We start from the raw sequence: 26,887 nt of genomic DNA, 5'->3' as shown, positions 1-26,887 counted from the left end.
TTGAATAGAACATGTGGCAACGATTAGATAATTCTTTAAATGATATAAATTTTGTGCATTCTGAGTTATAATATGAACGAAATATAACGCCATTAGGTGAACCTAGCACCAGAGTGTCGCTATGGTAAACAAAGTGAATTTTAAAGAATGCATTTATTCTATTGTGGTTTATAAGCTGTCGGCGAAGTAGGTTTAATTCAATCTAATAAGTTTAAATGAAATGCAAGAAAAAAAACGCGTATAATTTAATATTCCGTACAAGGAAGTCATGTGGTGTACACATCAGATTTTTTTTTTTTTTTTTTTTTTAATATGTGTGTGTGTGTGTGTGTGCGTCTTAATGTTTCATTTGATTATTTGATATTTTTTGTAGCCCAAAATGTCCAAAAAAAGGAAGTATGATGAAAAGTATGTAAAATATTTATTCTGCTGCATGAAGGAATCGGACGGTGTTGAAAAGCCACAATGCTTTCTGTGTGGAAAAGTTTTGGCAAACGCCAGTATGAAACCGGCAAAATTGATAGAGCATCTCAAATCTCTTCATCCTGAAAATGCATCTAAAGATCTAGAATTTTTTACAAAGGAGAAAGCCCAGTTTTCGAAATCTGGAACATTAACCAAACTTGGATTTGGTATTTCACAAAAACCTTAGGTTGAGGCATCTTTCAGAGTTGCATATCGTATTGCCAAAAGTAAGAAACCGCATACTATTGGAGAGACATTAATTAAGCCATGTGCGCTGAAAATGGTTGAATTAGTTTGTAGACTGGAACAGAGGAAAAAAACTTGAGGCTATTCCATTGTCCAAGGATGTGATACATTCAAAAATAGTTGAAATTTCTTGCAATATCTTGAAACAGATCATCGATGAATTGAAAGCATCGCCATTTCCCTTTAGTATGCAACTGGATGAAACTACAGACATCTCGAAATGTAGTCAACTTCTTGTTTTTGTTCGTTACGTGTCTTCTGATACTATCAAAGAAGAATTCTTATTTTGTGAGCCTCTTTTGCAAATTACAAAGGCAGTTGATGTTTTAGCAATTTTAAATGTTTTCTTTTCCAAACACGACTTCGACTGGAAACAAAAACTTCATTCACTTTGTACGGATGGAGCACCTGCGATGCTTGGCAATAAATCTGGTTTTGCCCATTTGGTAAAACAAGAGGCTTCTAATGTTATTGTTACACATTGTTTTTTACATAGACATGCACTGGCTACAAAAACTCTTCCAGCCAGCTTTAAAGAAGTATTGTCAATAGTTATTAAAACTGTGAATTTTATTAGAAGTAGAGCTCTTAATCATCGCCTTTTTAAAACACTGTGTCAAGAAATGAACGCAGAACATGAGGTACTTCTGCACCACACGGAAGTGCGCTGGCTGTCATGAGGGCAGGTTTTGAAACGAATTTTCATGTTGAAGACAGAAGTATCACTTTTTTTAGAAGAAAAAGATAACTCACTCTTCGAATATTTCAAGAAAAAAGAATTTTATATGTAAATTGGCGTACCTGGCAGACATTTTTAACCACATGAACGATATATGTCTTTCAATTCAAGGGCCTGATACAATTATGGATGCCACTGAGAAACTACAGGCATTTTTATTGAAAATGTCACTTTGGAAAATTAGAATTCAAAATGGGATATATGCACACTTTCAAATGTTGGACGAAGTGCTTTTTGAAAATATATCTCGAAAAGATAGTTTGTTATTGAATAACTTGAAAAATGAAATCTGTGAACACCCAGAAGTACTTCAAGTTTCATTTGAAAAATATTTCAATTCCGATGGAATAAATATAAAAGATGAGTTGTAGATTCATAATCCTTTTCTTTTTTATATTGACTGTATCGATGACATGAACCTTGCCAAACATGAGCTAATTGATTTGAAAACAAAGTCCTTGTTAAAAATGGATTTCGATTCAAAAACTCTTGGAGAGTTTTGGTCTTCTTTAAGAGAAGCATAGTTATTGCTTGTAAAACGAGCTATGGCAGCCATTATTCCGTTTGCTACAGTATATCTTTGCGAAGCGGGATTTTCCACACTTGTCACAATAAAAACAAAACATCGAAATAGACTGAATGTCGAACATGATATGCGCGTTGCTTTGTCGAAAACCATCCCTCAATTCAATCTGTTAATCAAGGAAAAGCAGCAACAGCCTTCCCAATAAAAATTTTAATTTCTTCAAATTTTTTATACCATTGAAATAAAAATATTAAAATAATTAAATAATAAAACAGAATATATTTTGTAATAAATGATGTTTATGCAATTTTGTTTTCACAGAGGGGTCCGTGACATATTTAAAATTTTTAAAGTGGTTCATTGTTCCAAAAAGATTAAGAAACACTGAACTATACCGTCTGGGCGGTAGAGAAATGAGACAGTGAGAAAAAGCGGATAAATAGAAAACAGTTCAAAAATCTCATCTAGAAGTTAAAGCAACGAATAAAGACCGACCAGCTAGACTAAAGAATAGTAAACAGATTAAAGTGACAAGCTGAAACACAAAACATTTACTAAGCATTTTAAAAGTCTCTTAAGACTCATAATAATGATACTAATAACAGCAAATTTTAGCTGTAACATTGCGCTGTGCAAAACTTCAACTCATGAGGAAGATTTCTTCCTTAAATGTTTATTTTTCTGAAGTATGTATGTAAATGAAGCTGCTGATCTAAAATTCAATAATTTTTTAAAACATTTACACTAAATGACTGCAGAGAGGCAACAGAAAATTATAAAATATATTTGCTGCTTCGCGACTACCCAAAATCTCTGTTGCCATTCTTTTTATTCATCTAAGCGGCATTAAATAATCATTTCTCAAGACCAAATTATAAAATAATGTGTAAATAAATGCAAGAGAAATCAAAATTTGCGTATATTTATTCAAGTAGGGTATTTAATCCGTTATATTTATTACTTAATGGCCTAACATGCTTATTTTCAGTAAGTGTTTGCTCACAGTTTTATTCATGCAAAATTATATACAAAGTCTCATAAAATTTTTAGTTGAATCGAAGTTCAATTATTATAGTAATTTGCTCAAGTAACCAATGAACACTTAATAACGTACAACGTAATTTGCAGACTGAGTAAAATATTAAAAACTTTTCTTTCAGTGAACCAATGCTGGCATCGGATGTAAAATATCATTTAAAAGCATATTAGATGACATCAGGCTATATTGATCGATAAAGATTATACTAAATAAATCATTTCTGCTGATTCTTATGAGCTTTTTTGTGCCGATATGTGAAAATTAAATCAGATTATATTACTTCCTTCTACAAAGTAAAGAAAGTATTGTAATCACGAAGAGCTTCAGTTATCATATTTCAATGAGAATATCCCTTTTCACCTTTACCGAATTCCATTTGGACGATTCACTTCTGTACGTATGGACAGATTAAAGGACTCTTTTTTTTCCAAAATGGATTTAAAAAGGATTCAAAAGGGATTTTTTCGTAACGTCTGTACGTATGTATCTCGTGTAAGTCAAAAACAGTAGAGCTTTAAAATTTTGTATATGGGACTGCTATAACATCTAGTTGTGCACCACTTTTTTTTATAACAATCGGCAGTACCAAACGTATATCTATGGATAACTTCTTACCCGGCCTTCCATTTTCGCAATCGTTGGTCGTAGTCATATACTTTCACTTACAGAAGTGTTTTGAATAACAAAAATATCCATGTTTAGGAAATGTCAAATTAAAAAAAAAAAAAAAAAAAAATTATTTCGGACAAATAGCGAAATCTAACTTTTAATGAGGCCTCCCGGTTCCTATATTTATATTTGGGAAAATTATATACTCATTTTGAAAACATAAAATTGCAAGAAGTTCGATTCCCGTACGACAGAAATTGACTGGAATATTTAATTTCAAAATTTGCAATTTTTTTAATCTCATTTTCAAATTGCCTTGAAGGATCGGTGAATTAAATTAGAATAATTCGAGGAAATAAGTTTAAATGAAGTGCGGCAAAAAATGCGTATAATTTAATAGGCCGTACAAGGAAGTCATGTAGTGTTCACATGGGATTTTTTTCTTAATTACCTACACTCTTTTGTGAGAGACAGCAATATGAAATTACTTTTCCTCATAATTACCGTTACCGTTGCTTTCCCTTGTGCAATTACTCAAATGCCTTTGGTGGTGAAAAAAGTTTACATACAAATTTGGAAATCGTTAAGTAAACCTGTTAAAAGCATTATATATCCATTTCAATTTAACAAGCAAAAAGTTGAATTTTGCTGGCTAGCGAATTTGCCTTTGATGATCAAAAACCAAATACAACTTTTACTTGAATTATCTATAAGGATTCGGCTGCTAATTTAAATTGGTACCGTTCTTTTCCGTTGTACGGAATTAACTGCACTTTTTTGCAAACCAGTTTAACATATCAGGTTAGAAGACCTTCCTTGTCAGTCCTAATATGGAGAATGCCTATAATTTTAGGCGTGTTCAGTGAGGTGTGATTTGAAGTCTTACATCAAAGCGGTTTCGGGGCTTCTTGAGCTTTCATTCATCTTTTTATATAAGAGATTCAGCTAATAAGGCAGGCGCTCTATTCAGCTAGCAAACAAGTTTTAACATTACAATAAATACCAAGAGAAAACATCAGGCTTGTTGCACTTTCTGATACGGACTTACTTTACGATATGCGATATTGATTCCGAGAAGTCTCAGAAAATCGACATCAGCAGAATTAAATCCAGAATTATGAGAGCAACAAAGCATATTCTGCAAAAAGCGCTTCCGCAGCACATTTTTGCAATGAGCACACAAGTTAATTGACTAGTTTTGCTACATGGTAGCTCAAATGATATAAAAAAGTACAAAAGGCCAGGTAGCTTTTTGTTTTCCGAAAACTTCCTTAATTACGCTTAAAACTTGATAGTTAATAAGATAATTATGACACAGAATTTGAAGTTGGTGATTAATTAATCATGACAAAGTAGCGAGCGTGCCTGAAGGCAGAATTAACGGGCCAAGTACTTTCTAAGAGAAATTGGCTCAGATTCGCATTGCACATGAGGTAATTCACGAAATATCCATACTATACACAGACCGTACCTAAGGAAAAGAACCCAGAATAAGCTACCTATGTTCAGCAGGCTTATTTCTTTGCCATCGCCTGAAAAAAAAAAGCACTGAACAGATGATAAATATTACATATCGAGTGCAAGATGGCGATTTTTACGGCACTTTGAAAACTTCTCAAACTATCGATATTTATCGTAAGTCGGCAAACATTATCAACATATAAAAAGTAAACATACTTTATGAACTTAAAATACAAATTTTAATTATTAAATAAAGATTAAATGACAAATTAAAAATTATAAAAACTCAGAGTTTTCGCGAAATCCTTCTTCAGGTTTTATTTCCGCCGTTTTCTCCATGTACACAGCGATTTGTTTCCGCTTTGAAAGCATTATAGAATGTCACAAACTCGGCATCGCGCATCAGCTATCCACTAAATGCTTCTTTTCACTGTTCCTCTCAGCGATTTTACTGCAAAATACCTACAGAAATTTTTCCAGGCAAAAAGATCAAGATTTGTTTATAAAACTGTTCGAACTTGGATTACAAGAAGAACACATACGAAAATGATGGCGTCGTTTGACTGAAGGATTTTATGAACATGATTGCCACTATTTGGCACATTATGAAAATTTGGCAACTTCTACTGAGGTAGTTTCTATAATACGCAGTACCATTTTTTCTTTAAAGGAAACTTTTATACCAATAAGAATGCACAGTAATATTAACATTGCGATACCTGATAGATATTGAGCCTATATTCTTACGGTAGTTTAGCCAGACAAGTAATGCTGGCTCAGTTACCTTGTAAAGTCCTAGGGGGGGCCTTATATAAATGAGTCTTGAACCTAGTTTTCAAGAGGTACATTCGAGAAACGAAGGAGAAGGGGGCGAACTAAAGATCCGTATTTCGGGAAGATCGAACGTTTCAGCAGCAGTTAAGGCTATAAAGAGTGTTTTTATTTTTTTTTTAATTCAGAAATACAAAATATTTATATAACTTTTTATAAAGCTATAAGTTACTTATTCACATAACAAGGAAGAGAAAATACATAACTTATGAAAAGACACTTTGCCTTTTCATTTTTCCAACTGTTCCCAATTTTGTTTCTCTTCAAATATATTCATAAGTAGCAATCTTTTGAAACACACGTTTAGCTAGTAAAGTGCTTTGATCCGAACTATTTAACATCTACAACTGTGAAAACGCTTATATTTACGCATTAAATTTAGGTAAAGCATTTCATGCAGCACCCAAGACTTACTATTGGAAGAATCTCTACAGAATGCTCTGCCTGATCGTTTGATTGAATGCGAGTGAAAAAATCAAAAGATCGATATTTAAAGCAGAAAACAGACTGTCTTTATTGCCTTCCTGCAAGACATAAAGTAGAGCTTACCTCTGCTCCTCAACAACCGTTGATAACATTTGTTCTTTTCGAAAACGTTATCATTATTTCCCGATGAGACAATTTTAAATAAAATCATGAAAATTAAAGCTCATATTTTCTTGATTCTCTATAAACATAAGATTAATATTTTTTAACTACCTTTTAAATCAAATAAGTTGACAATGAATGCATGAACTATCAAGAATTGCCAGAACTGATAAATACTCAAATAAACGGTATGCTGTTTCAAGTAAAATTAAAAACTAAAAAACAAAACAAAAAAAGGTTATATTAAAGAACTTGGAATTGCTATTTAAAATTTTTCCCAAATTAACGGTGCTCTTGTTAACTGGAATCGCAGATGCAAGCATACGTGTTTTGGAGATATTCTTAAAGAAAAACTGCATCATTATCACTTTAGTCATTCATATTTTGTTATGTGTATGAAAGAAGTTAAGTTCTAATAATAACGTTTTCGCTAAATTTTTAATTTATATACTATATATATACACATGTGTGTGATGATGATTTGGTTGTGGATGAGAACTAACTAGAAGAGGCACCAGTTAAGTCATGGCCTGAGTCAGTACTGTAGTCGTGGCCGGAGTGGTGAGAGAGAGAAGAGAGAGATGTGGTCAAACGTCTGATCGGAAGTGCGCATATCAAAATTGAATCAAATTAATTTAAAAAAACTGAAACAAAAATAATTTAATAAAAAATAATAAAATAGAATTAGTACAACATAATAAACATAAAAAATATTCTTGTAAACTCTTTGATCTTTTCCAACGAGCAGCCGAAAAATTTTCAATAGAGTCACGTTTTGTACCATACATGGATGTTTAGGAATTCTTGAAATAATAATTTTAAAAAAAAATTGTAAAATAAAAATTAATAAAAAGTAAGGTGCAATAAAGTGAAAATTTTAAAAATTTAAATGTAGTTAATCATCAATATATAATCTGCTTCGAGGTGGACTTACAACAAAAATTTTAAATTATTGAAAGATTTTAAAACAAATTTTCGAGCAAGAAATCAGCATAACAATTGGGTAAATCAAGAGTAAGGTACTAAATAAATATTTATTAAATTTCGAATGAAACAAATAGCGGAATTAATGAAAGACTTTACAAATCAAAAGCAACTACTGTAAAACAAAAGGAAAAGTATTTCAAGTTAAAATTTTGAAGAAATGGATTTATTTAGAAGAAATTAACCAAGTAAGTAAGCACTTAAATAATAATTAATGCAGAAAAGTTTCCATATAGAGGAAAATTTTAAAACTAAAAAAATGAAAGGCTTGTAGCCTAAAATGTAAAAAGGAATAATAACTAAAATGAAAATTACAAAGGCAGTATGCCTAAAAATGGGGAAAATGAAACTGAATTAATTTAATTTAATTCATTTGAAATGAATACGAATTTTGAATTAGTCGAAGTTTCTGCCTTATTTTCTCGAACTAAAGCTGTGTATGTAGGCAGAAATAAAAACGTTTATTACAGTCTGAATGAAATTTAAAAAAAAAATAAATAAATAATAAAGAAGTCTAGGAAATAAATTGCAATACTTGTCCTAATATAAAATTTCATTATCACCGTTCGCCTTTATCTTGGATGAAGATGGTAAGGTAGAAGAACGTTGAGTTATAAATTTTGTACACGATTACATTATTAAGTATTAGAAATTCACACTGGAGTTCAAGATTTAGAGAATTTTAACATTTTGTCTATTATCTGCATAGCTCGTGAATAGATTTTAGTGAAATTTAGTATGGATATATGTTGATAAAATAAAAGCTCGAAAACATGTATTGCAAAATCAAAGAGAAAATGAGACTAATAGCGGGTATTGTGTTTTCTAATAGTTTTACAGCTTTCAAAGGGTTACTTCATGCTGGAAATTAGGCAGTTTAGGAATTCCTGTGAAATAAGTACCACTCCTGAGGCAACGCTATTTTCAGATTCTGGAAAGGGGAAGGCGATGTTGCATTTGCTCTCCCAAGAAGGTCTCAAGTATGTCTGTAGGTATTGAATATGTTAATAATTAGCAACAAGAATCAGCATAACATACGTAGATTTGCAAGACTGTAATTTCGGAAGTAAAATAGAACTTTCTCCTTCAGTTGCAGGAGTGAAAATGACGAAAAACGTGTGCTTAAGGAAAATAACAGATAAAGTATTCGAGAAAGTTCAAGTTACGAAAGAGATAATAAATAATGCGTATATCCCATATTTGTAATGCAGATGTAAAATCACAAAAGGTTTTAGAAATGCGGCTTATTTTTTTGGAAATGAATTAATAATGAAATTATTAAACGCAAATTCATATGCTTAGAAATAAAAGTTTAATTGAAAAAAATTATTGTCGTCTAATGAATGGGATTTGAAATTTAAAATCTAAGATTGTAGGTAACAAGAAGTATTCATATGGGTTTCAGAAACCCGGTTATCTTATCCATAGTTCAGTATCTTAACTGATTATTTTAGAAAAAAGGTTATAGAACGCACAGAATAAGAAATAACAGTCTTCATGCAACGAGAGGAAGTTTATGAATTTTAAATCTGTATGCATTACTAGCATGCAGCATTCGACAATCTTTAGAAAAAATGCAACATGCATCCAGCCTGTTTGCTATATTTTGAATCCGAGCCAAACTACCAGGGGTTCAGCGATTTCACAACTTGGCCTCAAGTAGGCTCCACGGATTTTTTGAAAGCTTGAATAAAAACATTATTTTCCACTAACACTCCAATAGTCTAGAATTTCGCAGTCAACGCGTCATCCTGTATTGCAAATATATTTCGAAAATGTTGTTAACTGTAACTGTAAATGTGGGCAATTCATGGAAAAGAAAAACTCACCTTTACTTTTTCCCCTGCTTCGAACTGGAAGTGTCGCAACAAGTCGACGTATTACCGTTCCTTAAAAGATGGCATCTAGGTTTAAGCTTGTTTATGGTTCCACTGCTCGTTTCCCAGTCGCGTCGTTACCCATTTTCGGCAATACAGTAATCACGAAACTTACTAATGTGCTTTGCGTTGCATTGAATTAGACAGGCACTCATGTGTTAGTAATTCTATCATCACATCTAAGAGATCCATCCTGCACGCAATATTTAGGATTAAAAACATTGTTAAATAATAATAATGCCTGAAACTTGACAATAAATTACACCAAATTTAATGCTAAAGAATACACTTCCACCTGATGCAATAAGTGAACCGCATGTAGAAAGGGAAGATATTGGTCACTCTTTCATGTTACTTGAGGAGAAAAAAGATTATTTTCCTTGACCTTGTAAGATCAGCTCTTCTTAATCTATTCTAATATAAGGTTGTTCCCTGTTTCTGAACATTTATATGAGCTATTTTAGCTGTTTTGAAAATCTTTCAGCAATGACAGATCGTTTGTTACATTCTACTGCTGACATACAAAGAATGGGTAACGTTATTAATGTGGGAACTATTGTCATTTATAGCAAACTACGTTACTCGGATATAATGTAAGCATTCCATCATAACTAATTTTCGGATATCTTACTTTACTTTATTAAACGTTAATACATTAGTTTCATTTCGGATTAGCATTAAACATTTTTTCATAGCATTTTCTGTTAAGCCTCTGTAGTAAATATGCTAATCATTTGAAAATGGCTCTGGAATAGCTTAATCATCTAAAAATTAATTCACTCGATCACTTCAAGCATAACAATTTTGAAGTTTCTTTTCCCCGATATATTTTCGACTGAATTAATGCCTGGCAATTGGAGTTTCCAGGATGTGTTTTATATTGTACAGTAACCACTCCTTTACAGTTCGAGTTCTGTGTTTGAGATCATTATCTTGTTAGAAGCAAAAACTTACAGAAATACCTAATTTTTGTGCATTTTGTTTCGAATCGATTTCTGAAACTTTCAAAAAATCATACAAATTCAGAACTATCAATTATATACAAGTTTTCAACACTGTTTGGCAGCTAAACATGCCCATGTTATTACGTTTCCACCCTCTGTGACGAGAATACGAGCCAGATTCCCTCAGAAAGTCCTTCTTGAAGGCATCCTTCCCTTTAGGCAGCGCATGTGTACTTTTCCGTAGTCAAATAACCATCAATTTTTCATAGCTTCACCAACTTTCACCCACATTAAGTTACGTTCATGAGTGGCTTTGCAAAGTTCTGACGCACTCGGAAAAGTATTTAATTTAAATTTGCTTTAAAACGAATCGCCTATCTCTCTTGCTTAGCTTCGATGGTCTTCCAGAACGATACTTATTTTAGACAGTTCAAATCCTTTTTAACTTCTCTATGACGTTTCCCATAGTACCACATTTTTTATACCATGCTCCTTATTCCATCTAGAGATATTTTATGTCTGAAAAAAATTATAATGCAATTTCCGATGGCTTTTCATTGGTTTTGATGGCCATTTTCACAAGAAAAGATTTACCTAAGTAGTGTTTTAAACAAACAGAAGTAAGTATTAAAAGTAGATTGCATATATAGCTGTTGTTACTGTAAAAAAAAAAAAAAAAAAAAAAAAAAAATCTACGTACCACGAGGTTAAAACTTTTTAAGTGCATGAATACTTTTTTTTTCTTTACAGGTTTAAGAATTTTTCATGTTTTAACAAATACTGATATACTCGTATTAATTCTTCCCACTTGCATAAAATATCTCTAGTTTGAACCATTTGAATTTTCCTGTTATTTTGACATATATTAAAATCAAGTTGTAAGCTGATTAGCATAAAATAAAGTGGCTTAAGAACTTTTATGCATAATGTATGGAAATTTATTCCCCTCAATGTATACAGAAATGGACTTTTCAGTCCCTGTATTTTCACTCGCCATCGGCCGAAAGGTAAAATCTCTGAGCACTGAATAGTTCAACCCCAGTTCAAATCCCGACTAACAGACTGGTCTCATTGGCGCTTTTGTACTTTTCCTCATATGTATTGCTTTGGTTTGGTTTATTTGATCATGACAAAACTCTAGAGTTATCTGTTTAAAAGGAGGGATGTCTTCATTGAGGACTTACTAGGAAAACTGGCTAGTATCCATGTTACACATGAGGAAAACCATGAAAACGCTCATGCATCCAGTCCGTTCACCTGGATTCGAATTCAAAAGGTTGAACTACTACTGTTCAGGGACTACTTCTACTACCGCTCGCCCTCTAGTGAGCTTCCTCGTGTGTAAAATGGAGACAAGCTATTTTTCCTTAGCGAGTTCTCCACGAAAGCATCCCTCCTTTCAGACAGATAGTCCTTTCATGTTTTGTAGTAATCAGACAAACCCAAATTTGTCTCTGTGGTGATTCTTTACGTTTTTTTATAAGGTATCATAATGTAAATGATTTCTACTGTTAAGCTGCTATTAATAACTCTGACTTAATCCGAATTTTTCTCTTATATTTCTTGCTTGAATTTCATATTGCAGCAGATTTTTCGCATAATATGTTTTTGAAAATTTCTAAAACGAGTTCCTAAAGCCCTCCAGTGGCTGGGCGTTAAAATCTCTGAATACTGGTTTGTTCCGACGTGAGCTCGAATTCAGGCGACGGGCTGCATAGGCGTTTTCATGTTTTTCACCATGTGTAACATGTATATGAGCCGACTTCCCTTGGAAAGTCTTTCACGAAGGCATCCCTCCCTTTCGGCAGATATCCTTAGTGTACTTTGCCATAATAAACTAAACCAATTCCAAATGCTAAACCACAGCTATCACTTATAGCTTATTCTAGAGATGAAATCATGATTTAAATCATCAAAACTCTAGTTAAGAAAACTTTTTGTAATCAACTACCATTACACACTCTCGTTCTAATTTTTGTCTACATTTCATCGTTCGTGAATTAACTGAATAAGTTGCTAACGTTTAGGTACTTTTAACGCTTTCAGATGAACAAAAAGTGTATAAAATTATCTTAAAAATTTATATAAAATGTCCTCAATATTTTAGTTCTAAATGAAGCTCCTTTTAACCGAATAAAAAGAGGTTAAAAAAAAAGAAGACTTGCAAATTTAGGAAATGAGAGCAGCGGACGGTAGCAAGTGACCCCTTTTCATTCTTCAAAAAGGAAAATAAATTTATAAATGAGAAACTATGAAAACATTTGTAGTACTCTTTTGGCTAAAATGGGATTTTTCACTGCCTGAGGTACCAGTTTTCCTGCTTGTGTATCAGCTAAAACCATCATTAAAACAGTACCGTTTATCTTAACGCATTCTCAGGAATATAACAGTCATTTCAGACTAAATAAGACTTGTCCTCAGTGACTCATACTTTAGTTTAGAAATCCAGAAGCAACTTCTAACTTGCTTGAACTCTGAAAAGTGTTAAAACAGACATCCAGCGTCCATTCGAAAGACTTGTAGCTAATTTTCGTCTATCCTTCTTTCGCTAGTTCAGCTTTCACCACAGACTGCTTTTTATTCCCTTTGCTGAAGTCTGAATGCTAAAGTTAATTTTATGGAATAGAAACTTTATTTAGATAAATGTTGATCGTTTTCAGTTCTCAGTTATTTCAAATAGACAATATATCGTATTTCTTTGATGCTAGGACGTACCTTACTTCTTATATAAACATTGTAAAAAACGAGTGCGTATTTAGAATGAATGACATCTTATAATCGCAGATTCATATGAATTACTAACTATTCTGAAATAATCATTTTTTTCTAACTACCAATTTAGTACTTACTAATTAACGTAACCACCTTAGTAGAAGTCGCCAAATTTTTAGAATGTGCCAAACTCTGGCAACCATATGCATAACCATTATGCATAAGGTTCAACAGTTAATAACCAAATCGTGATATTTTTTATCTTAAAATTAGTTTTAAAATGTCAACTTGTGGAATTTCCCAGCAATGGAGGAAACTGCGGTAAAATTTCTGCAAGAATACAGAATTTTGCTGAAAGTTTCCTAAAGAGAATAACGTTAAAATGCACGAAGCCGAGTCTCCGAAATTCTCTGATGTTTTTTTAAGCGAAAACAGATCGCTGTGCACTTCGGGAGAAGAATAACGCAAATAAATTACAGAAAGTTTTGAAGAAGAATGTAAGTGTTTAATTTTGTTATTTTATCATGTAATTCTTATTAAATAATTTAAATTTGTGGAACTACTCTGATATGAGCCCTCAAGTCTCCAAATTTCTCCCTAAACATTTTTGGCGAGAAACTCCACGCTGCCATATTACTATCTAAATTTTTTGTCTACATTTCGAACTTTAAGCCTAAAATGTCTCCCAAAGCGCGGTTTTCGCTTATGAAAAAACCACGTTTTGAACACACAATTTGAGCTAAAAATCCGAAACGAAAACAAAAAATTTAGATAGCAAAAACGTAAAGTTTCTAACCAAAAATATTTGACAAGAATCCACGCACACAGCGATATGTTTTAACTTAAAAAAAAAAAAAATCTACGAATTGCAAAATATAGGCAGCGAAGGAATCTACGAACTACGCACACCTCACTTTAATAAATTAACATAACAACAATAAATTTCAAAGAATACCATGTACACAGCATCCTGTTTAAACTTTAAAAAAACTTTAGGAATTGCACAATTTAGGCAACGAACGAATCTACGAACTACTCACACCTCGCTTTAATAAATTAACATAACAATAAATTTCAAAGAATACCATGTACACAACGTTCTGTTTCAACTTTAAAAAACATCTACGAATTGCACAATCCAGACACTACGCACTAATCAACAAAATAAACTAAAATAAATTTCAAACAATTAAAAAAACAACAATAACGACAGAAATTCATACTAAAAAACAATGAACAAGAGCAAGAATAAAATAAAATGCACTTACCACGTATTAATGCTTTTTCGAACAGCAGAAATACCAAATTTCATGCCGCCACGTAATCACTATCGTATTTATATGACAGCCAGACACTCTATCCAGAAAATTCATACTATGGTTCACATATAAATAAAATCACAAATACCTACTTCTATCATGCACAGCCACTTTCTTTCTTTCCACCGACAGCGAGGCAGCCGGTCCACTGGGTAGTTAGCATATCGGCCAGGTAGCCCCGCTGACGGAAATAACTTGAACAAAAGACACACTTATAAATACATACTGTGCTCAAGACGACTGCTGGGGGCAGTGCAAACAAATGCTGGACGAAGACGATAGTGCATGATGGAAGAAGGGTGCATTGCGGGCGTGAAGAACGATTCCAGTTACATATTTACAGAGTAATGGATAGGTGGTTACAAATACTAAAAGTAATAAGAAGTAAAAAACTAGAAAGTAAAACAATGCATAAAATAAAAAAAGGCAAAACAGTGGAAACGATACATAAAATAAGGCAAAATACATAGTTCAAGGTTCATAATTCAAGGTTTACAGTTCAAGAAGATAAATATATACAGGGAATAAGAAAAGCCGAATAAGCTAACTTCAGTATCAGTATCAGTATCAATCTTGCCTTTCAGACAAGAAGAAAGATGATGAGGACTTTGGCGAACGCCGTTTCCTCCAATTCGTGAGGGTTAATATTGAAATTAACAACAAACGTTTTTACAAATTTTTATTAAACATATACAAACATCCATGCCTTCTCCGGGATTCGAACCCGGACCCTTCGGCACGGTAGTCAGCAACGCTAACCACTATACCGGTTGGGCGGCATAAGCTAACTTAAGATAAAATTAGTTCGCTACAGGTACAGAGCATACAGGGGCTGTGCTGGTGACGAGGATGGTGGCTGAGAATTACTCCAGCCTGTCTGAGATTATGCGTGCAATGTTTATGCAATCGCATATGCGTTTCAATGCATTGCGATTTTTTGAAGTAGCTTCGGCCCATGCATGGATGTGGTTTGCTACTGGTTGCCTAAGATGATATTTAGCGGTCTCTCTGCAAGCGAACAGATAGTGGTCCGGATCTCCTACCATCCCGCATGAGCAATGCTCGTTTTCGCGTCGTCTGAAGCGATGCAGGTAAGTCATGAAGGGACCATGTCCTGTTAGATACTGAGTGAAGTGAGACGAGCCAGATTTTAGAAGCCGGCAGACTTTTGGAAAAAATCTGTAAACTCTTCTGCCGGTGGTTTCTGTCTCCCACAGATGTTGCCAACGTTTAAGTAATTCTCTCTCGAGCTCAGCTTTTAAGAACGAACCCGGGAGAGGCACGTCAAGTGTGTGAACGTGGGGGTCAGTTGCTGCTCTTTTGGCTATTGCATCTGCAATTTCATTACCCAGTATTCCAGTGTGGGCAGGTACCCACTGGAGTTCAGGCCTATAGTATTTAGGTGTTCTTAGTAAGAGTTTTTGTATGGCCCTGACGAGTGGATTTTTACTACATTTGCCTTGGATTGCCTGGAGGCTAGAGGCTGAGTCTGAATATATACTGGAATAGTTATTTTCCAGTGCGTAGACAAGTGCAGCTTTTAATGCAATCAGTTCAGCCTGAAAAACTGAGTTGTGGTGCTTAAGCTTTCTTTCTCAGGTCTTTAAGATCTGGTTCCCAAGTAGAACACAGTATCCGCTACCGGTGCCACATTCTCCTTTGGAACCATCGGTGTAGATTGCAGCGGCGTTGAACCACGTTGGTGACCTGCAGTTAATCGAGATATTGAATTCGGCCGGGTGGCAAGGTGGCTCGGGAATCTTTGCTCATAGTCAGTATAAACATAAGTCCTATCCCATAAACTTATTGTCTCTTTGAGTCGGAGCACTCGCACTTTTGCACTCTCGCGATGAGCTAAGAGATGCAGAGGCGGTAGTCCTGAAATCACGTTTAGAGCATTAGTGGGCGAGGTTTTATATCCTCGGGTAATGCTCAGGAGGAATGGTCTTTGTGCTGAGCGTAGCAGATTCTCCATTTTAGTAGTGATCGTTATGCCCCACATGGAGGCTCCATATAGTGCAATACGTTCAGCAACTACAGAGTACCACGTCTTAAGCATCCTCGAAGAAACTCCCCATGTTGGTGCTGCTGTTCTGAGCATGGAATGAAATATCCTGTGAAGTCGTGCCTTGACCTCCTTTAAATGTGGCATCCAAGTCAATGTGTCGTCAATTATAACTCCAAGGTACCTCAAGTTTCTGACTATTTTAATATTTTTCCCATGAAGGTTGATGCACGGGGTTCTTCGATGGCGCTTACCTGGACAGATAAGCATACCTTGGGTTTTTGAGTTGGCAATAGTTAACTTATGGTCATTGGCCCATTTGGCCATCTTGTCCATTGCTTGTTGTGCCCTAGTCTCATATGCGTTGCGGCTGTGCCCTTTGGTTACCAGCAAAATGTCATCGGCATAAGCCAGTATTTCCGTGTGAGGATCTGTGTTAAAGAGAGTCAGCGCTGTGTCCGCTAAAAGATTCCAGAGCAGTGGACCCAGACAGGATCCTTGAGGACAGCCTCTATTGATGGAACGTGAGTGCACTCCTGCGTCCGTAGTGGCTTGTAAGCGGCGATCACTTAGGTAGCTGTAAATAAGGTCAAAGAGAATCTTAGGGCTACCCATGTCCTGTAATCTCTTCAGTACATCGGGCCACCACAACGAGTCGAAAGCGCCCTGTATGTCCACAGAGATAATGAGACTATGTTGGTTATTTATTCTGTTATTTGCTATTAATTTTCGTAGGTGCTGCAGCGCGTGATCCACCGATCTGCCAGGAATGAAGCCGTATTGTTTGTCATTTATGCTTTGTCCAGACAGGATATAGTGTTTAAGTCTTTGAAGGACGACTCTTTCTAGTACTTTACCCAAGGCAGGAAGAAGGCAAATAGGCCGGTAAGACGTTGGTACATTAGGGTCTTTTTTCGCTTTGAGGAAGAGCACCACCTCACCAAGTTTCGTGCCGGGTGGGAAATATCTGTTGCGCCAACACGCAGTGATGTAGGCATGCAGTAACTCCGGATGCATACTGTTAATGGCTTGCAGAATGCCATTATCTATCCCATCAGGACCTGGTGCTTTATTGGTGTTTAACGCTTTAACAATGTCTGCGTTATCAGGTCTAAAGATATTGTCCAGAAGGTGCGCAACTACTTCTGTGCTAGTTGCTGCTCCGTGGCTTATTGTGGCAGTAAGATTAGTAGGTGTAAACATCTTGTCATGTGCAATACGGAAGACAGTTCCGAACTTATTCGCAGTGTTGGTACAGTACTCTTTCCAGGATGAAAACTTCGCTTTTGCAATCTGTCTTTTGTAAGCAGCTCTGTGCTTTCGAAAAATTAGCGAGTGTGTCTCTCTTTCTAAGGGATCCTTGCATGCTTGCATTTTGCGCCTTAGGGCACGGACTTTGCTGCGTTCAGCAGTCAGCGTGGTGCTCCACCAAGGAGTGCATTTCGGGGCTGCGTAATGTTTCCTTTGGACTTGTGGACTGTTCCTTGTGGACTTTCTGAAAGAGGGCTCTCTGAGCGTGACTGCTGCTGAGAGTGAGGGCTTTTCCTCAATCGCTTTCCTGAGTGTTTCTATATTTTGTCTGTGGCTGCACCTAATTAAAAGTTCGTTAGAGCGTGTGGGCCGCACTTCTTCAACAGTAATGCCCAGTTCCCTGGCGTTAAGTTCAGTAGTCAGTTGTGTTCTGACTTGTTCTGGAGTTCTATCTGTTTCTTTTGCTTTTAATAGGAGGACGTGGTCTGATAACTGTTTGTTAAGTTGCGCAGTTCGTGCTTTTCTTTTTCTCTTTTTGATTTCGGTAAATGGGGTTTCTTCTGTTTCCGTCTGTTCTGGAAGGTCTTCTGGTGTGGCCGGAACTGTTAAAGAACGATTATCATTCGCGCTGAGTTGCTGTTGCAGCAGCTGAATTTTTCCTTGCAGACTTGCACAGTACACTTCTTGTTCTGCAAAAGTATTGCGGATAGAGGTAATTAATGAACCAAGCAGTTTTTTCTCGCTCACGCTGAATTTGCGGCTGTCTCTTGTTTGCATTAAAAATGAATGTAGCTGGTCGCTAAGATGATTGATGGTCTCGATTCTGGAAGCTGGTGAATTGATAGTAGTGGTACGCGTCTCAGCTGGAGGGGAAGCGTTCACATTAATCATAGCACCATCTGAGTTTGCTTGGGATTTTGGAGTTTGCGAGCTCATTCTAGTGACTAGAAATTATCTTGCATAAACAATACAAGTAGGTTTAACTCAGCAAGTAATATAATACAAGTAGGTATAACTCAGCACTAGGATGGTAATTGCGTAGAATTATATGCACCGTCGCACTGAGAAATCCTCTCAGTAGGGTACAGAGCCTCGACCGCCAGCCCCTTTAAATAAGCATATACAGGTAATCTAAGAATTAAACAGTTGGAAGTAACTTAACTGAACACACTAAATACTATTAAAAAAATTGCATAATAATTATGAGCTAATAGCTCAGAACAAAACAAAGGGGAAATGCACAGCGTTAATAAATTATTAAACAGCTACATATAAGATAACCCAATACCAAAAAAATATCAAAACAAAGAATTAATTCAATTATGCAAAGTACAATGAAATGAGAGAAAACTACGGAGAACTGAGATACACAATTTACACTCAACACGTACTCAACTCGTGTTATTTACACGAGTATGTTAAAATTATGATGGGCAACATATGCTAGGAATATTCAAATAATACAGAAATTAAAATTATAATATCCGATAGGCACAATATTTGAGAATTGAAATGTTTAAATTATGATGGTTTCAGCGTATACTAGGCATATTCAAATAACACTGAAATTAAAATTACGATGACCGATAAGCACAAAATTTGAGAATTAATATGTTTAAATTATGATAAGTGCAACATATACTAGGAATATTCAAAGAATACAATAATTAAAATTATAATATTCGATAAGCATAATGTTTGAGAATTAAAATGACTATGTAATGTAGAATAATAAAGGTACAATAATACAAGACGGACGAGACCACTGAACGTACGTTGCGGAGTTATTGCAAAATTTGCGACACTGTAGATTTTAGCAGAGAGATAGTAAACTGTCGCATGCAAGATGAAAACTCAAAAATGCTCCAATGCAATAAACAATTTTAAAATCCTACCTTATGATAATATACATCTATTCTTCTCTTCATAAGAATCCACAGATAAAACACGCAGATACAAATGTTAACACTGAAAACACAGACACTAATGTACAGCCACTAAAAATAATCTCCCAGATCCTCATTCCACTTCTCCAAACACCCACTGCCCCTTCAACAGGATGGTCACAATGACATTTCCTTTTGCCGAACTTCAATTCAACAACTTCCACCATTTTATCTTTCCCCCCTATCTTCTCAGACACAGATGCGAACCAACGAGCTCCAGCGAAAGATTTTTCAACGTCAACAGGGTTGCCATGCAACACGCAATTGCGCCAAAAACCAGCGCAGAACATATATCGCCACATTTGGTGAAATAAGGGCGTATATCTGAGTTGTACTAAATTTGTATTTTAAATAGGTAAAATATGTTTTCTTTTCCTATGTTGATATTATTTACCCATTTACGATAAATATCGATAATTTGGGAATCTTTCTATAAAATGGCGCGAAAACCACCAACTTGCACACGATAAGTAACTTTTACATTTTCATCTGTAAAAATTCGCCAAATTGTGCCAAGTAGTTGCGTTAATACGTAAATGCTCCTAATTTAAATAGATATGCTAGTTTTCTTAATAAATGAAAGCTGATTACTAAAAAAGTATTTACTAGATCTATCTTAGGGCTTTTCTCCGGTATTTTGTATTTTATGTAAATCTTGACTTCCCTTCCCCACGCTGAAATTTTTTATGTTCCATTTTAGACTTTCTAGAGGTAGTGACAAAAATTATGCCTCTTCAAACATTTTCTTTTCTTCTGCACTTATTCTTGATGGGAACATCTTAAATCGATACATCAGCTTTTCTTTCATATCATAAAGAATTTTTTTTAAATAATAATAATATTTAGTTCCTTCCCCCCCAAAAAAAATCAAGCCATATCATAACTGAAAACTATATTGGCTTCGTTGATACTACATTGAATCCGTTCTGCTTAATGGCCGTATATTTAGAAGAAAAAATAACGCCTTCACTGTTTGCTTTAGAAGAATTCTACGATTTGCTTAGAAGTAAAAATTAAAAAATAAAATTCATGCATTTTAAAATATGTATGAAACAAGGAAAATTATTCATGAAAGTGGAACAAATAGTGCATGAAACAATGAAAATCGAAAAGGGAGTAAATTTAAGCTGGATCGAAAAACCTAATTTTAGCTAGAAGTGGAGGAATAGTTTCTATCTGAATACCACACAGAAACCCCGTTCGCAGAATGTTACAAAAACCACATTTCACTATACAAAATTCAACATTATTCTCCACAAATAAATGTACATTTTTGAAGGATTAGTCAGTAATACTTCGATTCCAGGAGAATGGTCTGGTTTGATGAGTGTTTTCATGGTTTTCCCCATGTGTAACGTGGATACATGCCTGTGTTCCTCAGGCTGTCCTCCACGAACGCATCTCTACGACTTAGGCAGATAGCCCTAATGTGCTTTGTCATAAGCAAATAAGCCAAATCTCTAAAGCAAATAAAGCTGTTCTGTTAAAAATGTGATAACGTCATCAATTACAATTTTCATGTATGTTTAGAGCCTTATATTTTAAAATTAGAATTATTGCTAGCCAGGGCCCATTTAGGAGCACAGTAACACTTGCAAATGAAACGGGCCCCCGGCATACACAAATATTAGTAAAAAAATAGACTGAGTTTCACCTCGGACACAGAAATTCTTTAGTGTAAACTTTTTAAATCTTGCATTGAAATTCCAATGCATGCAAGGATGATTCATCTATTCACTAATGAATGAACTAAAATCTCTTAAAATCTCAAAACTGAATCGCACGTTGAGGTATTTCTGGCTCACTTTCTGATAATGTTACAAAATACTAAAGTACAAATCTCAGCGGTCTTTTCGCTGATAAAATGTTTAGAATTCTACTGTTACATCACCGCTCCCCCATTACCTTCAAATATAAGGGCATCTAATGTAATTTAAGCATACTAATGATACTGCGCACTGTAGTGTTATTCTGGGGCTCTGTTGCCTAAGCAGTCCTTCCCAGAGCAATTACAGAATTCTTTACAGATTCTTAAAATGAACGGTGCGTAAAATGTGTCCCTAATAGAAAGGGCTTGGATGGTGACAAGAAAAGAACACGTGCTTTGCCTTTGTAGCAGCTAGAGTCGTCACGCGTCTGGTGCTATCTATAGCACTAGGAGAAAATTCAGGTAGGTGGGCGGGGAAGATGAGTATTTCTAACTATGAAAGTAGCGTCAACATCCAGGTGACGTTCTCCAATCCAAGCAACACACGAGAAAGGAAAATTCACAGTATATAAGAATTTACGTCATGAATCGTAACAGGTAGTTGGGCTATGTGTAGGTGAGGGGTGAGATAGTATGTCAGGTGACAAATCCTTCTTGCTGTACAACATGTGCAGCATACGGACTAATGAAAAAAGATCTTCCTCTAAGATTTCATAATTTAGAACTGCAGCGAAATTTGCAGTAGTATTGTATGCTGCCTTATATTCACCTTAAGTTGTTAAAGTATACCTTAATCATATCAATTTTCAGAGCATGCTGCACATTTTCATTTCGTATCAAGTAAGGGGAACCAGTGATAATCCTCGACCATTTGCTTTGCAGGACTTGCAATTTCATCAGTTTATTTTCTTTCGCACTTCTCAGACTGGTGACTCATAAGTGAAGCTCCGGTAGATGATAACCTTATAAAGATGTAACTTACGGGCAAGATTGAGTCCTGAGTCACTTTAAAGTAATGGGAATAGTTTATGAATGATACACATACGACTTAAAAGCGAATGATACCCATACGACACGTACACTGTTAAAGTGCGTAGACCAGGTGAATGATCTGTTGAACCAAACTCCTAAGTATTTAGCCGTATGTGCAAGCAAGACTTTCTTTCCGAAGACAGTGACTTTACAGTTCTGTTTATCTTGAACTTCATACTTTCTGTTAGCTAAGGTTTGGGATTTTTCTGGGTTTATTTTTATCTTCCATTTCTGGCACCAGTTTTCAGAATCTTATCCTGGATCGTTTCAAAATTCGACCTTCTTGAACGGGTGATGATGGCAGTGTCATCGGTATAGCAAGGAATCTCTGTATTGCGATTGTCTTTAAATACTGGGAAGTCGTCTGCATAAATCCAATAGAGCAATGGCTCAAGGCTTGGGGACCACCTGCACAGAATGGGTGTGGAAAAAAAGTGGAATCTTCTTGTCTCACTGAGAAAGACCTGTTGTGAATAAATGATGGGATGATTAGAACAATTCTCGGGGAAGGTCCATCTGTACAAGCTTGTGAATAAGTTCTTTATGCCAGACGTGGTCAAAGGTTTTGCTACGTCTAGCATAAGAATAGCTGCACTAAATTTATTGTGTATTTATGTTAAAATGAAGCCTGAAATACGTACTAATTAAGATGTATTTGTAAGGCCTTGAAAGCTTGACTTGTACTTTCACCACCTCGTACTCTTTACTATTATCCGTAGCCGCAAGACACGATTCATAAATACGCTTTACCTAAACGAGCACTTCTCCACAGTGGCGCAATTAATGGCACCTGAATGAATAGTAATCAACACTCTTGAGGTTTTTATAAGAAAATGCGTGGATTTCTCTTCTGAGGCAGGTATTCGCATCCTGTCTCCGTATTAATAATTCAAAGCAAAATATACCTTTATTTATTTGTCGTTTGCGAGAACAACTTAGCTGGCGCTTTCCAAAAGTTGGCGCCCTAGATGGTTGTCATGTGTCGTCTGTGACTTGAGATGGCCCTTTCTTCAGTTGCTACTGTCGATTGCTTTCGAGCTGGAAGATCTTCAAAAATCTCTCAACTGCTTTGTAGAGCTAAAGTAAGAATCGAAAACCTTCCAGGTTATTTTACTCTAATAGCACGTAAAACAGACAAGCAATGAAATCATGAATTTTGCTTTCTTCATCAAGTTATCCTTATATACCGACCACTCATAGTTGAGTGATTTCTTCAGTTTACTTACCCATTTACCGCTCACTGGACAAATTTGACATGATAATTAAAAAACAGTTCTTCCACCTAGATATACGGTGAAACTGCAACTGATGTTCGTACATTTCCTTTATTACGGCGAATCTCGGGAGAGCTGTGTGTCAAAGAGCTACAATTAGTCACAAAAGTCTGCGTACAGACTAAGTTTTAAATTAAAAAAACACTTAAAGCATAGAAAAATGTATTTTAATCATTGCATTTTTTCTTCTATTAGCTAACACTGTAAGCTTAAATAAAAAGTAAATAATATCAGTGTAATACTTTTTACATTTTTCAAAAATATATTTTGTCAAAAAAACTCAGAAATTCCCTCCAATAAGTCTGCGTACGCTTTCAAAAAAAGCAAAATATAAGTTTTTTACATTACTTCAATACTTTGTAGGATATCCTTTATTCTTCAAAACAGCTTGCAGACGTCTGGGCATTGACTGAACTAGTTTTTCAGTGTCATCCGACGTAAATTTCGCCCATTCTTTCTGCAATTTACTAATTAGCTCATTTCGCGACGTAATATTGTGTTTTCGAATTCGTTTCTTCAATTTTGCCCACAAATGTTCGATTGGACTGTCTGGTGACTGTGGAGGAGTACGCAACTGTCTTGGAGTGTGATAGAGGAGATATTCCTTCACAATTTTAGCTGTATGTTTCGGGTCGTTGTCTTGTTGGAAAATAAAGGTATTAGAAAGGTTTAAATTTCGGGCACTGTCTCGTAGATTTTTCTTCAGAATATCCAGATAAACATACTTATCCATGACTTTAACAATAATGGGAAAATTTCCAACTCCTTTCGACGACATACACCCTCATACCATCACACCGTCAGCTCCATGTTTGACAGTTGGATTTAAATTTCTCAGATTCAGTTCTGTTCCTGGTTTTCTCCATACAATAGGGTGGCCATTAACTTTAAATATTGTAAATTTACTTTCATCTGACCAAATTAGATTGTTCTAGAAGTCCTGCGAAGAGTTTAAATATGTTTTGGCAAAATCAGTTCTTTTCTTTCTATTTGTCTCGGTAATGTATGGCTTAGACCTAGGTTTGCATCCATGATAATCGGCCTTTCGCAGCACTTTTCGTACAGTTTCAGGAGAAATTTCCTTGTTGCTAGTTAAAAAAATGTCTTTTGCAATGCTTGCAGCAGAAAGTTTAGGATTTTGTTTAATTCGTAAAAGAATTTTTCTTTCTTCTCTCTGCGTTAGCTTCTTCGGTCTCCCAAATCTTGGTTTTACAGAAAGACTACCAGTGTCAAGATAGTTTTGAATAACTCTTTGCACACTACAAAATGGTTTTGAAATGTTTCTACCAATATAGCGAAGAGTTTTACCTTCATCTCTCAATTTGATAATTAGTTGTCTCGTAACTAAAGAAATCTCTTTATTGGTAGTCATTTTCGTCAAAGAAAATAGAAATAACAACTTCCAATCAACGTAAAATTTGCTTCGGAAGTCAATGACCTTGAAAGTGTAACCTTCTTTGCATTCTCAAGTTTGAAGTTTAAAAGTTAGATAAGAAATCTCCTGCCTCCTTCTCGTTGTACGCAAACTTTTTTGGCTTTGATTTCTGGCCACTTATCTTTTAAAAATTAGTGTGCATAAATTATTAGATATGAAAATATTACAGTTAAATAATTTTAATGTCCCTTATTGAAACTAAATATTTAAAAAATAAAACTTTAAGAAACTACCCTTTTCGCACCTTAAAATTTGGATTTGATATTACTTTTCTTGATGTACGCAGACTTTATTGACTAACTGTATATTTAATTGGACCCAGGTTTTGGATAGGTTTGGTTTGGTTTATTAGATTACGGGTAAGCATTCGAGGGCTATCTGCCTTGAGGGAGGCGTTTTAAGGGAAACTGGCTCGTATACACGTTTCACATGGGGAAAACCACGAAAACACCCAGGCATCCAGCCCGTTCGTGGGATTCGAACCTCGGACCGAACTACCGGTGTTCAGCGACGTTACCACACGGCCGCTGGTGGGCGGTATTGGATAGGACTGGATTATATAGATTATGGAAATACCGGACGAGGGCTATCTGCCTACGGGAAGGGATCTCTTTGTGAAGGACTTTTTTCAGGGAAACCAAACCGTATTCACTTTGCATAAGCTAAATTCAGTTAAATCCAATTTAGCTAGTCATTTCCTTGATATATGAACTCGGCTCGAACTATCAGCTTCAGCGACCTAGAACTATTGTTGAACTAAAGTTAAGATAAAAGTTGATGTTTAATTTTTCGGTTGCCGACCACTCTATAATCCAGTTTAGACCAAAAAATATGCTGTACCTCGACCAGAAAAGGGGCCATTTCGCAGTCAAATTAAACTATTTTATTTATTATATAAATCATTTCCCAGTTCTTACTGTATCAGCAAAATTAACTTCGAATTAATCATTATAAATTAACCAGTGGCCCAGTGTTAAACCGCTGAATACTGCTACCGCTCAATGGGGCTGGCCTGTCATGGCAGTATTTATGGTTTTCCCCGTCTGTTAGCATGATTATAAGCCACTTTTCCTTGAGAGGTCCTGGGGCCCACCAGCGGCCGAGCGGTAAAGACGCTGAACACTGGTAGTTCGGTCTGAGGTTCGAATCCCGCGAACGGGCTGGCTGCATGGGCGTTTTCGTGTTTTTCCCCATGTGTAACGTGTATACGAGCCAGTTTCCCTTAGAAAGTCCTCCACGAAAGGCATCCCTCCCTTTAGGCAGATAGCCCTCGTGTGCTTTGGCATAACTGAATAATCCAATCCAATCCTTGAGAGGTCCTCTACGAAGACGTGAATTCCCTTAGGCAGATAGCCGTCGAATTCTTTGCCATCTTCCAAAATTTTTCAATTCACTGCGGTTATACATAAGCCACAAAATGATTTCTTGAACATCGAATAATTTATTATATATGCGATTATAGGACTGGTAACTGAAATGATTCATCACATTTCTATACTTTTTATAGTAACATTTTCATTTCTGGTATTCTTCTGTTATTGTAACCGGATTCAGAAATGTACATATGTATGACGTGTGTATGCATGTATATGCATATATGCACACATACATACCGTATGTACATATATACATGCATACATGAACACATATATCCATACATGCATGCATAGATACATTTCCGAATCCGGTCCTAATAACAGAAGAGTACTTCATTTCCTGTCTGAGCTGCTGGTACTAATGAATTAATCGTTAAATAACGCCAAAATTGCCAGTTCATTTTTATTTCAGATATTATCGCAATCGGTCGCGTTGATTTCGACTGTGTTTGCATCATTTCAATTTATTTGTGCATGTCTCCTTTTTTTAGCTTCATTAAGCAATTAACTTTATATTAAA

The 26,887-nt window shown here is 35.4% G+C and overlaps 1 long non-coding RNA gene across 2 annotated transcripts in view; it reads left to right on the top strand.

Annotated features, from left to right (window-relative positions):
• LOC118192216 (uncharacterized) overlaps nucleotides 1-26,887 on the top strand; it is a 134,643-nt gene that overhangs the window by 71,456 nt on the left and 36,300 nt on the right. Inside the window, exon 3 of one of the 2 annotated variants that reach the window (XR_004758730.2) lies at nucleotides 374-2,238. The exons of the other annotated variant lie outside the window; for it this stretch is intronic. This is a non-coding gene — a long non-coding RNA (uncharacterized LOC118192216). Of the gene's footprint in view, nucleotides 1-373; nucleotides 2,239-26,887 lie in introns of those variants that run through there. 2 annotated transcript variants of the gene reach the window in all.

This window comes from Stegodyphus dumicola, chromosome X2 (genome assembly GCF_044657685.1).
Source record: "Stegodyphus dumicola isolate Sdum_Otavi_A_Nest chromosome X2, ASM4465768v1".
Lineage (NCBI taxonomy): Eukaryota > Metazoa > Arthropoda > Arachnida > Araneae > Eresidae > Stegodyphus > Stegodyphus dumicola.
This window is presented reverse-complemented; position numbering and strand designations above follow the sequence as displayed.